This window comes from Ranitomeya variabilis, chromosome 2, assembly GCF_051348905.1.
Source record: "Ranitomeya variabilis isolate aRanVar5 chromosome 2, aRanVar5.hap1, whole genome shotgun sequence".
Lineage (NCBI taxonomy): Eukaryota > Metazoa > Chordata > Amphibia > Anura > Dendrobatidae > Ranitomeya > Ranitomeya variabilis.
The window spans coordinates 1050239162-1050253980 of NC_135233.1; positions in this window are offsets into that span (position 1 = coordinate 1050239162).

Sequence of the window (14819 nt, forward strand, 5' to 3'; positions counted from 1 at the left end):
GGTCTGTAACCATGGCAGACCCAAAACGACCAAATCATGCATTTTATGCAGAACAAGAAAACGAATCACCTCCCGATGTTCAGGAGTCATGCACATGGTTACCTGTGTCCAAAACTGCGGTTTATTTTCCGCCAATGGCGTAGCATCAATACCTCTAAGAGGGATAGGATTTACCAAAGGCTCAAGAACAAAACCACAGCGCTTGGCAAATGACAGATCCATAAGACTCAGGGCAGCACTTGAATCCACAAACGCCATAACAGGGTAGGAAGACAATGAGCAAATTAAAGTCACAGACAAAATAAATTTAGGTTGCAAATTACCAATGGCGACAGGGCTAACAACCCTTGTTAGGCGTTTAGAGCATGCTGATATAACATGTGTAGAATCACCACAGTAAAAACACAACCCATTCTGACGTCTATGATTTTTCCGTTCATTTCTAGTCTGAATTCTATCACATTGCATTAAATCAGGTGTTTGTTCAGACAACACCACCAGAGGATTAGCAGTTTTGCGCTCCCGCAAACGCCGGTCAATTTGAATAGCCAGCGCCATGGAATCATTCAGACTTGTAGGAATGGAGAAACCCACCATCACATTCTTAATGGCTTCAGAAAGGCCATTTCTGAAATTTGCGGCCAGAGCACACTCATTCCACTGAGTAAGCACGGACCATTTCCGAAATTTTTGGCAATACACTTCAGCTTCATCCTGGCCCTGAGAAATAGCCAGCAAGGCTTTTTCTGCCTGAATTTCAAGATTGGGTTCCTCGTAAAGCAATCCGAGCGCCAGAAAAAACGCATCAATATTTGCCAATGCCGGATCTCCTGGCGCTAGCGAGAAGGCCCAATCCTGAGGGTCGCCCCGTAAGAAAGAGATAACAATTTTAACTTGCTGAGCTGAGTCTCCAGATGAACGGGGTCTCAGAGATAGAAACAATTTACAATTATTCCTGAAATTCCTAAACTTGAATCGGTCTCCAGAGAACAGTTCAGGAATAGGTATTTTAGGTTCAGACATTGGACTACTGGTAACAAAATCTTGTATGCCCTGCTCACGAGCAGCAAGCTGATCCACACTTGTAATCAAGGTCTGGACATTCATGTCTGCAGCAAGCACAAGCCACTCAGAGGTAAAGGGGAGGAACAAAGAGAGGAAAAAAAAAAAAAAACTCAGAATTTCCTTTCTTATTATCCCACTTCTGCAATGCATTAAACATTCAACTTTGGTCCTGGCATACTGTTATGACCCCAATGGCAGAGGGTCTCAAAAGTACATACCAAGTCTGCAAACATAAAAAACCAGCTCATAGGGCAGTGGTAACTGGGCTAACCGTATATCTAATCCTAGCACCACAAATAGCAGCAGCCGGGGAACGTGCCTACGTTGGTTCTAGACGTCTCGCGCCAGCCGGAGAACTAACTAACCCTAGAAGGGAAAAGATAGACCTTTCTTGCCTCCAGAGAAAAGACCCCAAAAGTTGGATACAAGCCCCCACAAATAATAACGGTGAGGTAAGGAGAAAAGACAAACGTAAGAATGAACTAGATATTTAGCAAAGAGAGGCCCACTGACTAATAGCAGAATATAGTAAGATGACTTATACGTCAGCAAAAACCCTATCAAAATTTCCACGCTGGATATTCAAGAACCCCCGAACCGTCTAACGGCCCGGGGGGAGAATACCAGCCCCCTAGAGCTTCCAGCAAAATCAGGAATCACATTTAGTACAAGCTGGACAGAAAATAAGAGCAATACAGATAACCAAAAAACAAGGAAGCAGGACTTAGCTTAATTTTGCAAGAAACAGGACCAGCAGACAGGAGCAAACAGAAAGGATCTGATTACAACGATGCCAGGCACTGGACTGAGGATCCAGGAAGTTTATATAGCAACACCCCTGGACTAACGACCCAGGTGGGTGCCAAACTGAGGAAAGACAATCCCAGAGTCATATCACTAGTGACCACAAGAGGGAGCCAAAAAAGTTTAATTCACAACAGTACCCCCCCTTTAAGGAGGGGTCACCGAACCCTCACCAGGACCACCAGGGCGATCAGGATGAGCAGCGTGAAAGGCACAAACTAAATCGGCCGCATGCACATCAGAGGCAACCACCCAGGAATTATCCTCCTGGCCATAGCCCTTCCACTTGACCAGATACTGAAGCCTCCGTCTGGAGAGACGAGAATCCAAGATCTTCTCCACCACGTACTCCAACTCGCCCTCAACCAACACCCGAGCAGGAGGCTCAAGAAAGGATCTGATTACAACGATGCCAGGCACTGGACTGAGGATCCAGGAAGTTTATATAGCAACACCCCTGGACTAACGACCCAGGTGGGTGCCAAACTGAGGAAAGACAATCCCAGAGTCATATCACTAGTGACCACAAGAGGGAGCCAAAAAAGTCTAATTCACAACAGACTAGCGTCTGTAGAACTTATCCTTTAGGGTCCTACTATCCGCAAAACTCCCCCCAAGAGGTGTTTTGGATCTACAGTAGCTACCATGCCAGGGATTTAACCCCTTCCTGACATCTGATGTACTATCCCGTCGAGGTGGGGTGGGCCCGTATGACCACCGACGGGATAGTACGTCATACGCGATCGGCCGCGCTCACGGAGGGAGCGCGGCCGATCGCGGCCGGGTGTCAGCTGCATATCGCAGCTGACATCCGGCACTATGTGCCAGGAGCGGTCACGGACCGCCCCCGGCACATTAACCCCCGGCACACCGCGATCAAACATGATCGCGGTGTACCGGCGGTATAGGGAAGCATCGCGCAGGGAGGGGGCTCCCTGCGGGCTTCCCTGAGACCCCCGGAGCAACGCGATGTGATCACGTTGCTCCGAGGGTCTCCTACCTCCCTCCTCGCCGCAGGTCCCGGATCCAAGATGGCCGCAGCATCCGGGTCCTGCAGGGAGGGAGGTGGCTTACCGAGTGTCTGCTCAGAGAAGACACTTGGTAAGCCTGCAGCCCTGCACAGCAGATCGCAGATCTGGCAGAGTGCTGTGCACACTGCCAGATCAATGATCTGTGATGTCCCCCCCGGGACAAAGTAAAAAAGTAAAAAAAAAATTCCCCACATGTGTAAAAAAATAAATAAAAAAAATATCCTAAATAAAGAAAAAAATATATATATATTATTCCCATAAATACATTTATTTTGCTAAATAAAATAAAAAAAACAATAGAAGTACACATATTTAGTATCACCGCGTCCATAACGACCCAACCTATAAAACTGCCCCACTAGTTAACCCCTTCAGTAAACACCGTAAGAAAAAAAAAAAAAAAAACGAGGCAAAAAACAACGCTTTATTATCATACTGCCGAACAAAAAGTGGAATAACACGCGATCAAAAAGACTGATATAAATAACCATGGTACCGCTGAAAACGTCATCTTGTCTCGCAAAAAACGAGCTGCCATACAGCATCATCAGCAAAAAAATAAAAAAGTTATAGTCCTGAGAATAAAGCGATACCAAAATAATTATTTTTTCTATAAAATAGTTTTTATCGTATAAAAGCGCCAAAACATAAAAAAATGATATAAATGAGATATCGCTGTAATCGTACTGACCCGACGAATAAAACTGCTTTATCAATTTTACCAAACGTGGAACGGTATAAACGCCTCCCCCAAAAGAAATTCATGAATAGCTGGTTTTTGATCACTCTGCCTCACAAAAATCGGAATAAAAAGCGATCAAAAAATGTCACGTGTCCGAAAATGTTACCAATAAAAACGTCAACTCGTCCCACAAAAAACAAGATCTCACATGACTCTGTGGACTCAAATATGGAAAAATTACAGCTCTCAAAATGTGGTAACGCAAAAAATATTTTTTGCAATGAAAAGCGTCTTTCAGTGTGTGACGGCTGCCAATCATAAAAATCCGCTAAAAAACCACTATAAAAGTAAATCAAACCCCCCTTCATCACCCCCTTAGTTAGGGAAAAATTAAAAAATGTATTTATTTCCATTTTCCCATTAGGGTTAGGGTTAGGGCTAGAGTTAGGACTAGAGTTAGGACTAGAGTTAGGGTTAGGGTTAGGGCAAGGGTTAGGGCTAGGGTTAGGGTTGGGGCTAGGGTTGGGGCTAGGGTTGGGGCTAGGGTTAGGGTTAGGGTTAGGGCTAGGGTTGGGGCTAGGGTTAGGGCTAGGGTTAGGGCTAGGGTTGGGGCTAGGGTTAGGGCTAGGGTTAGGGCTAGTGTTACGGCTAGTGTTAGGGCTAGTGATAGGGCTAGGGTTATTGCTAGGGTTAGGGCTAGGGTTAGGGCTAGGGTTGGGGCTAGGGTTGGGGCTAGGGTTGGGGCTACAGTTAGAGTTGGGGCTAAAGATAGGGTTAGGGTTTGGATTACATTTACGGTTGGGAATAGGGTTGGGTGTGTCTGGGTTAGAGGAGTGGTTAGGGTTACTGTTGGGATTAGGGTAAGGGGTGTGTTTGGATTAGGGTTTCAGTTATAATTGGGGGGTTTCCACTGTTTAGGCACATCAGGGGCTCTCCAAACGGGACATGGCATCCGATCTGAATTCCAGCCAATTCTGCGTTGAAAAAGGAAAACAGTGCTCCTTCCCTTCAGAGCTCTCCCGTGTGCCCAAACAGGGGTTTACCTCAACATATGAGGTATCAGCGTACTCAGGACAAATTGTACATCATCTTTTGGTGTCCAAGTTCCCCTGCTACCCTTGGGAAAATACAAAACTGGGGGCCAAAAAATAAGTTTTGTGGGAAAAAAAAGATTTTTTATTTTCACGGCTCTGCGTTGTAAACTGTAGTGAAACACTTGGGGGTTCAAAGTTCTCACAACACATCTAGATAAGTTCCTTGGGGGGTCTAGTTTCCGATATGGGGTCACTTGTGGGGGGTTTGTACTGTTTGGGTACATCAGGGGCTCTGCAAATGCAACGAGACACCTGCAGACCAATCCATTTAAGTCTGCATTCCAAATGGCGCTCCTTCCCTTCCGAGCTCTGTCATGCGCCCAAACAGTGGTTCCCCCCCACATATGGGGTATCAGCGTACTCAGGACAAATTGGACAACAACTTTTGGGGTCCAATTTATCCTGATACCCTTGTGAAAATACAAAACTGGGGGCTAAAAATCATTTTTGTGAAAAAAAAAATAATTTTTATTTTCACGGCTCTGCGTTATAAACTGTAGTGAAACACTTGGGGGTTCAAAGTTCTCACAACACATCTAGATAAGTTCCTTGGGGGGTCTAGTTTCCAATATGGGGTCACTTGTGGGGGGTTTGTACTGTTTGGGTACATCAAGGGCTCTGCAAATGCAACGTGACGCCTGCAGACCAATCCATTTAAGTCTGCATTCCAAATGGCGCTCCTTCCCTTCCGAGCTCTGTCATGCGCCCAAACAGTGGTTCCCCCCCACATATGGGGTATCAGCGTACTCAGGACAAACTGGACAACAACTTTTGTGGTCCAATTTATCCTGATACCCTTGTAAAAATACAAAACTGGGGGCTAAAAATCATTTTTGTGAAAAAAAAAAGAATTTTTATTTTCACGGCTCTGCGTTATAAACTGTAGTGAAACACTTGGGGGTTCAAAGCTCTCAAAACACATCTAGATAAGTTCCTTAGGGGGTCTACTTTCCAAAATGGTGTCACTTGTGGGGGTTTTTAATGTTTAGGCACATCAGGGGCTCTCCAAACGCAACATGGCATCCCATCTTAATTCCAGTCAATTTTGCATTGAAAAGTAAAATAGCGCTCCTTCCCTTCTGAGCTCTGCTATGCGCCCAAACAGTGGTTTACCCCCACATATGGGGTATCGTCGTACTGAGGACAAATTGCACAACAAATTTTGTGGTCTAATTTCTTCTCTTACCCTTGGGGAAATAAAAAAATTCGGGCGAAAAGATCATTTTTGTGAAAAAATATGATTTTTTATTTTTACGGCTCTGCATTATAAACTTCTGTGAAGCACTTGTTGGGTCAAAGTGCTCAACACACATCTAGATAAGTTCCTTAAGGGGTCTACTTTCCAAAATGGTGTCACTTGTACAGGGTTTCAATGTTTAGGCACATTAGGGGCTCTCCAAACGCAACATGGCATCCCATCTCAATTCCAGTCAATTTTGCATTGAAAAGTCAAATGGCGCTCCTTCCCTTCCGAGCTCTGCCCTGCGCCCAAACAATGGTTTACACCCACATATGGGGTATCAGCGTACTCAGGACAAATTGCACAACAATTTTTCGGGTCCAATTTCTTCTCTTACCCTTGGGAAAATAAAAAATTGGGGGCGAAAAGATCATTTTTGTAAAAAATATGATTTTTTATTTTTACGGCTCTGCATTATAAACTTCTGTGAAGCACTTGTTGGGTCAAAGTGCTCACCACACATCTAGATAAGATCCTTAGTGGGTCTAATTTCCAAAATGGTGTCACTTGTGGGGGGTTTCAATGTTTAGGCACATCAGGGGCTCTCCAAATGCAACATGGCGTCCCATCTCAATTCCAGTCAATTTTGCATTGAAAAGTCAAATGGCGCTCCTTTCCTTCCGAGCTCTGCCATGCGCCCAAACAGTGGTTTACCCCCACATATGGGGTATCAGCGTACTCAGGACAAATTGTACAACAAATTTTGGGGTCTATTTTCTCCTGTTACCCTTGGTAAAATAAAACAAATTGGAGCTGAAATAAATTTTGTGTGAAAAAAAGTTAAATGTTTATTTTTATTTAAACATTCCAAAAATTGCTGTGAAACACCTGAAGGGTTAATAAACTTTTTGAAAGTGGTTTTGAGTACCGTGAGGGGTGCAGTTTTTAGAATGGTGTCACACTTGGGTATTTTCTATCATATAGACCCCTCAAAATGACTTCAAATGAGATGTGGTCCCTAAAAAAAAATGGTGTTGTAAAAATGAGAAATTGCTGGTCAACTTTTAACCCTTATAACTCCGTCACAAAAAAAAATTTTGATTCCAAAATTGTGCTAATGTAAAGTAGACATGTGGGAAATGTTACTTATTAAGTATTTTGCGTGACATATGTCTGTGATTTAAGGGCATAAAAATTAAAAGTTGGAAAATTGCGAAATTTTCGCCAAATATTCGTTTTTTTCACAAATAAACGCAAGTTATATCGAAGAAATTTTACCACTATCATGAAGTACAATATGTCACGAGAAAACAATGTCTGAATCGCCAAGATCCGTTGAAGCGTTCCAGAGTTATAACCTCATAAAGGGACAGTGGTCAGAATTGTAAAAATTGGCCCGGTCATTAACGTGCAAACCACCCTTGGGGGTGAAGGGGTTAATTACCTCAGTCGATAGGGATATTCCTTCCTGCAGCCTTTCCTCCTCCTGTAAGATGGCCTGAGGTAACTTTCTAGTATGGAACTGGGCCCACTGTACTGCAGTGCAGCGCCCCAGAGGCTGGTCGTTGCAGTAATGTCGCTCTGCCACTAAGGGGGGTGATGTTATGTCTGATTGCTCTAAAGGAGTTTCCCTGACCAGGTATCACACACATTACACTTCACACTCCGGCCACCAGGGGGGGGGGGGTTCTATCTATTAGGCCACTCCTCACACTCTGGTAAAACTGGGGGTAGGACAGAAAGTTAGGAAGAAGGTAGCAGGGACGAGCTCGAGAGAGGACCTGTCAGGGGTGGGATCCTGGCAGAGCCCTGGAAAAGGACAGATCATTACGGAGTTGTGCCAGTGCCTTACAGCGGCAAACTCCTAAGGAAGGACAAGAAGCGAGGTGTAGTGTGGAGAAGTGAGAAACGGACATACGGTGTAAAGGAGATAGAACCAGAAGGAGTTGTGCTTCAAGATCAGCAACATCCTTCTGAGGCGCATAGTCGGTGGCCGGAACTCCGAGAAAGTAAGAGACTTTAAGCATTACTTCAAACAGCGGCAGGACAGTTAATTATAGGTTGGCTGTCTCACCTAAATCACCTAAGCAGACAACGGAGGCAATTGTGGGAGAGGGGCATCCCTAGGGTCCCGGAAGAACTCCAGGCCTACCCGTCATACGGGTGCGTCCTAGCCAAATCATCTAGGGGACGGAGAAGAACATCAGAATAGAAACGAGAGTTGTGAGAAATAACATCAGAAACAGACACAGCAGTTGTGAGGACTATCCCGTGGTGCTCAGCAGGGAAGTACTACAACTCACAGGCGCTAGAAGGTAGGCACTGATTTCCACCTGTGAAGGGAACTCTGGATGTGCCTTCGGACCGGCCGGTCTCAGCCAGCCCTGTTAGCAGTGCTCTGGATTGCGGATCCTGAAACCTACAGTAAAGAGGTAAAGAGACTGCAACCCTGTGTCCTCGTTATTTCATCGCACCACCACCTTTAATTGGACGCCCCTTAGCAGGGTCACGGACCGGGTCAGGCCACCGTGACAACCCCAGGACCGAGACAGAGTGGCCCGGTACCGAGTACCCTGCGGCCCTGTGTCTGGGGGCGCTCGAAACTTGGCGTCACGAACAGGATCTACTTAAGCCTGAAGAAGCAGGTCATTTGTGCCTTGGAACTGTGATTGAACTGTGCTTAAACCGTGAGTTATTGTAAAGGCTGTGCGTTGCCATTGCCGCCAAAAAAATAAAAAATTCCCGCCCAAAATCCTCCATTGCCGCGCTGAGTGGAGCACGGGGGGATTACCTATAGTTTTGTGGGCGGAGCCGGCCGAAAAGAGCGCGGAGCGAGAAAACCGCGGGGAAGTGCTGACTCCGGAAGAGGAACCCCGACCCCGGCAGGTTAGCAGGGGGAAGGAACAGCCATGTCGGACCCCGGAGGGGCGGAAGCGGTAGTTGCAGCCGCAGACACGGGGCCACCTCCAGACCCCATAGTGGCTGCAACCGCGGGCCTTGTACCACCGCCAGATGCCGCGGGTCAGCCGGACACTGCCGCAGCTACAACAGCCATAATGCCCTTCTCTATGCCGTACCTACCCGGAGCCGCTTGGCTCCCATGATACTCTGGAGAATCCCATACGTTAACTGACTTTAAAGAGGGGATTTGCAGCCTGCTCGAGTTCTATCCCTTGACAGAACCTCAGAAAGTTCATATGATAATGAACCAACTCTTTGGAGCGGCCTTGAGAGAAGTGAAGTCCTGGCCCGCCGCGGATAAGAAGACTGCACAACAGGTCTTTGCAAAGCTTAAAACCACCTTTGACACCCGCACCGCTACAGAAATTAAATTGACATTTTATGGATGCAAGCAAAGGCCGCAGGATAGCCTACGGGACTATGCCCTTAATCTGCAGGAGGCACTGAGGGCCATTAAGCAGAGTGATCCAAGCGGTATGCAAGATGAAGATAAACTCCTAAAAGAGCGGTTCATTGAGGGGCTCCTGTGCAGTCACCAAAGGGCCCAGCTACACTTCCTAGCCATGCAGAATCCCAACCTGAGTTTTGCGCAATTCAAAGATAAAGCCATCCAAGCGCTACCAGAGCGACAGCCCAGCCGTGCTGCACTTCCCCGGCGTCAAGCCCTCACGTATCACCAGGAGGTGGCGCCGGAAGCACCCGTCTCCGCCGAGGCCGATGCCCAGACCCTGGAAGACGACTCCCCTGCGGGACTACGCCTCCAGATGCAGGAGCTGACCAAGAGGGTTGCAGCCCTAGCCCGGACCGTCCAGTCCCTCCAGGAGGCCCCCAGGGGGAAGATCCAGCTGGCTTCCGGACCGGAAGATGTCCCCTGGCAGCGACAGCGGAGGGTTCCGTCGACCAGAGGCAGAGACGACGATCGCTTTCATCGGGATGGACGACCTATCTGCCGCCGCTGCCACCAGGTGGGCCATCTTGCAAGGTACTGTCCTTTAAACGAGCAAACCCTGGGGCAAAGGGCCAACCCCCAGGAGAAGGACGATCAGGCCCACAGCATTGGAGAGCCAAATACATTGGAGGGCGACCAGTTCTTCCTATTGTGATCGACGGTATCCCCATGAACACTTTGCTGGACACCGGTTCTCAGGTGACAACTATGCCTTACATGCTTTATAAGCGTTATTGGGAGGACACCGACATCACTCGTGGTCCCGATGATGATTTCACCATAATAGCCAGTAATGGTCAGCCACTGCCACAAGTGGGGTATAAAGAGGTCACCATCAAAGTGGGGCGGGTGGAATTGAAGGCCCAAGGGATCGTGATTGTTGATATTGACCGTCGCGAATGTAACCCCATGATGACCATCGGTACTAATGTTATAGAAAATTGTCTTGCAGAAGTTATTGTCTTGTTACAGCAGGTAGCAGAAACAGCTGGCTACAGTGAGCAACGCGCCCTGCAAAAAGAAATCAGGGCTCTGATGCAGAGACAGCAGGTGGAGCTGACTGGTGGTGAAATTGGTCGTGTCACAGTGAGTGATTCAAACCCCATTGCAATACCCCCTAGGAGTGAAATATTAATATGGTGTAGGGCAGCCATAGGCCTCAGGGGTAAAGACTATCAGGCCCTGGTAGAACCCATGTATTCAGCTAATAGGCCTACTCTCCTGACAGCCAGAGGGGTGGTCGACGTCCGCAAGGGGAGGGTGCCTGTACGTGTCCTTAATTGTGGGGAGGAAGAAGTCAACCTACCCAAATATGCCACACTTGCCATACTGTTTACTGTCAATAATAGTGTGATACAGACACCCGGACCCTTGGTCCCGTCCAATCCGGCAGGGGACAACGGTTCGGCGGGGCACTCGAAAGACTGATGCCGGGAATTGCACGTGGGCACTGACGCTACCCCATTCCACCAGAAACAGGGGGCCTACAGGGTGGTTCATGAGTACGAGCGAGTATTTAGTAAACACCCCTCAGACTTTGGGCAGGTAAAAGGGATCCAACATCATATCCCCACGGGAGACCATCGACCCATAAAAGAGAGATACCGTCCTGTACCCCCAGCTCATTATCAGTGTGCCAAAGACATGTTGCGAGAGATGAAGGAGGCTGGGGTAGTGAGGGACAGTTGTAGCCCCTGGGCAGCTCCATTAGTCCTCGTTAAGCAGAAAGATGGCACAATGAGGATGTGTGTTGATTATAGGCAGTTAAATCGCATTACACATAAGGACGCATACCCACTGCCCAGGATAGAGGAGTCCCTAGCTGCCTTAAAATCTGCTAACTACTTCTTCACCTTAGATCTCACCAGTGGGTACTGGCAGGTTCCCGTGGCAGAGGCGGACAAGGAGAAGACGGCTTTCACGACGCCGATGGGTCTCTGCGAGTTCAACTACATGCCCTTCGGATTGTGTAACGCCCCGGGGACGTTTCAGAGGATGATGGAGTGCTGTCTGGGGCACAAGAACTTTGAAACCATGCTGCTTTATCTGGATGATGTCATTGTTTTCTCTAAGACCTATGAAGACCATTTGAAGCACCTGGCCGAGGTGTTTGAAGCTCTGTCCAACTTTGGCTTAAAAGGTGAAACCGTCCAAATGCCATCTACTAAAACCCAAAGTGCAGTACCTGGGCCATGTGGTGAGTGCCGAAGGAGTGGTCCCAGACCCCGACAAGGTCACGGTGATCAAGGACTGGCCGAAGCCCAGTAACCTCCATGAAGTTCGGCAGTTCCTCGGGTTGGTGGGCTACTACTGGAGGTTCATCAAGGACTTCACCAAGAAGGCCGCACCATTGCAAGACCTGTTGGTGGGCCAATCCAAGAAACCCAAGGGTAAGAATACCCCATTTGATTGGAACGATGGACTGGAAGGATCGTTCACCTGCTTAAAATCGGCGCTGACGGGAGAAGAGGTACTGGCCTACCCTGAATATGACCAACCATTTGTATTGTATACGGATGCCAGCAACGTGGGGCTGGGAGCCGTGCTGTCCCAGATCCAGAAAGGCAAGGAAAGAGTAATTGCTTACGCCAGCAGGAAACTTCGCCCCACTGAAAGGAACCCTGACAACTATAGTTCTTTTAAGCTAGAGTTCCTCGCCGTTGTTTGGGCCGTGATGGAGAGGTTCAAGCACTACCTGGCCTCAGCAAAATTCACCGTCTTCACGGATAATAACCCACTAACGCACTTGGACACAGCAAAACTTGGCGCCTTGGAGCAGCGGTGGATGGCCCGGTTGTCCAATTACGACTTCACCATCAAGTACCGGGCGGGGCACAAGAATGCGAATGCCGATGCATTGTCCCGAATGCCTCACTTGCCGGAGACAGAGGAAGATGCTGAAGCGTACGAAGAAGTAGAGCTGCCCGCTTTCCATCGCTCCAAGGCCACTCAGTGTTCCCATCAGGTGGAGGCCAGGCGCAGGAGTAAACAAGGTGCCCCGTTGAATCCCCTGCCCCACCACGGGTGGACAGAGAATCAGGATGGCGACCCTGCGGTCCGTCGGGTGAAGGAGCTCCTGACGCAGGCAGGCTTGCATCCCGGCCCGGAAGATCAACCGGAGGCATTACAGTTGTGGAAGGAGAGGGGCAGACTGTTTATTCACGACGGAAAGCTGTGCCGGAGGAGCATTGACCCACGCACCCACGAATTGGTATGGCAGATCGTGGTCCCAAGACAAGATGTGCCAATGGTCCTGGGAGCGTACCATGATGGGACAGGACACTTCGGATGGAGGAAGCTGGAGAGGCTGCTCTGAGGAAGGTTCTACTGGGTTGGCATGAAGAAAGCCATCGAGAAGTGGTGCCGAGAGTGTGGCCCATGCAGCCTACGCCGGAAGGATCGTGACAGCCAGCGGGCTCCCTTGCAGCCCATCATCACCAAACGGCCGCTCGAGCTGGTCGCGCTGGATCACGTGAAGCTAACGCCTAGCCGGTCAGGCTATACCTATGCTCTTACCATTGTGGATCACTACTCCAGGTTCCTGGTAGTCGTGCCGGTCAAAGACCTAACAGCTAGAACGGCCGCCAAAACCTTCCAGCAGTACTTCTGTCGTCCTCATGGGTACCTGGAGAAGGTACTGACTGATCAGGGACCAGAATTTGAAGCGGAAGTGTTCCAGGAGTTCTGTAATCTGTATGGATGTAAGAAGATCAGAACCACGCCATACCATCCACAAACCAACAGGATGTGTGAGAAGATGAACCAGGTGGTGATCGACTTACTGAAGACTTTACCTGTAGAGGAACGGAACTTGTGGCCCACAAAGTTACCAGACTTGGTGGATATGTACAACCACATCCCAGTAAACTCCACCAACTGCACTCCAGCGTACCTGATGCGAGGAAGGTCTAGCAAGTTGCCTGTTGACCTGGACATGTGGGTCCTGACCCCCGAAGATATGTTGCCAGAAGCTGACTGGGATACAGAGAGGCAACAAAGGTACCGCAAAGTACAAGAATGTGTGGAAAGAAGTCTCACCCAAGCCTGACAAAAACAAGAGAGGGATTATAACCAGCATGCTCCTGCGGCTCCCTTGCCACCCGGGGAGCAGGTACTCAAACGGAAGCGAAGACTACACAAGCTTGATGATCAATGGGAAGCGGAACCATATACCATCCTGCCATCTGATTTCGATAATACAAAGGTCTGTCTCATCAGTAAAGATGGGGGGGACACCTCAACGGCAGTATCCAGAGACCACCTTAAGATATGCCCTGACCAGCTGAGAGATGGGGAGACAGACCTCGGGACGTTTCCGCCCATGGAAAAAGAGAAGATGATGCACACTGTTCTCGGTGATTTTCCCCAGTCTTGGACTCAAATAAACCAGGCCATTGTGGTACCCGTCCTAACGTTTCGCCAACTAATACCGCCAGAACTAAATGAGGAGCTGGGACATCCAGACCAGCCACCACAGCGATTCCTACCGGAGGATGCCATGCCAACTGCTGAACCGGCAAGCCCCCCCTCTGCTATCGGTGAATCTGCCGTACCCATCGGTAGTAGCAGTAGCCCTGAGAGCTCCAGCCTGCCAGTGCTACCCAGACTCACTAGAAGTGTACCTAGAAGACAGTGCACTACACCCGCAGTAGCAAGTATAGCGGGTCCTGTTAGGTCAATAGCAACCCCTGCACTGCGGAGGTCTACACGCAGCACTAAGAATCAAACTCCACATCGCTACAAAACGTGGAGATACTAACGATAGCTGCTATTTGATTGAAAATGTTTGCGTAAATCTCTTTGTTACAGGTTTAAAAATGGACAATGGAGTGATGGACAGTGAATTGCTCCAAAACTTTCACAGGGACCCCTTTGTTTACCTGGGGTCCCTGCTGTTTCAAGGTTGCACCTACTGAACTGGGAGTCATGAACTGTGCATGACCAAACTTTTGCAACGTTCAAGCGTCCTCACCTCCCATAAAGGGAAGCACTGTTAAATATTTACTTGTTCATAGTATTTCAAAAGTTTGTGTGTGTTTTCTATTATCATGTATTGTTGTTTTTCTTTTCCCAGTCCGGGAGTACTGGATTTAACCGGGGGGGAGTGCAGCGCCCCAGAGGCTGGTCATTGCAGTAATGTCGCTCTGCCACTAAGGGGGGTGATGTTATGTCTGATTGCTCTAAAGAAGTTTACCTGACCAGGTATCACACACATTACACTTCACACTCCGGCCACCAGGGGGGGTGGTTCTATCTATTAGGCCACTCCTCACACTCTGGTAAAACTGGGGGTAGGACAGAAAGTTAGGAAGAAGGTAGCAGGGACGAGCTCGAGAGAGGACCTATCAGGGGTGGGATCCTGGCAGAGCCCTGGAAAAGGACAGATTGTTACGGAGTTGTGCCAGTGCCTTACAGCGGCAGACTCCTAAGGAAGGACAAGAAGCGAGGTGTAGTGTGGAGAAGTGAGAAACGGACATGCGGTGTAAAGGAGATAGAACCAGAAGGAGTCGTGCTTCAAGATCAGCAACATCCTTCTGAGGCGCATAGTTGGTGG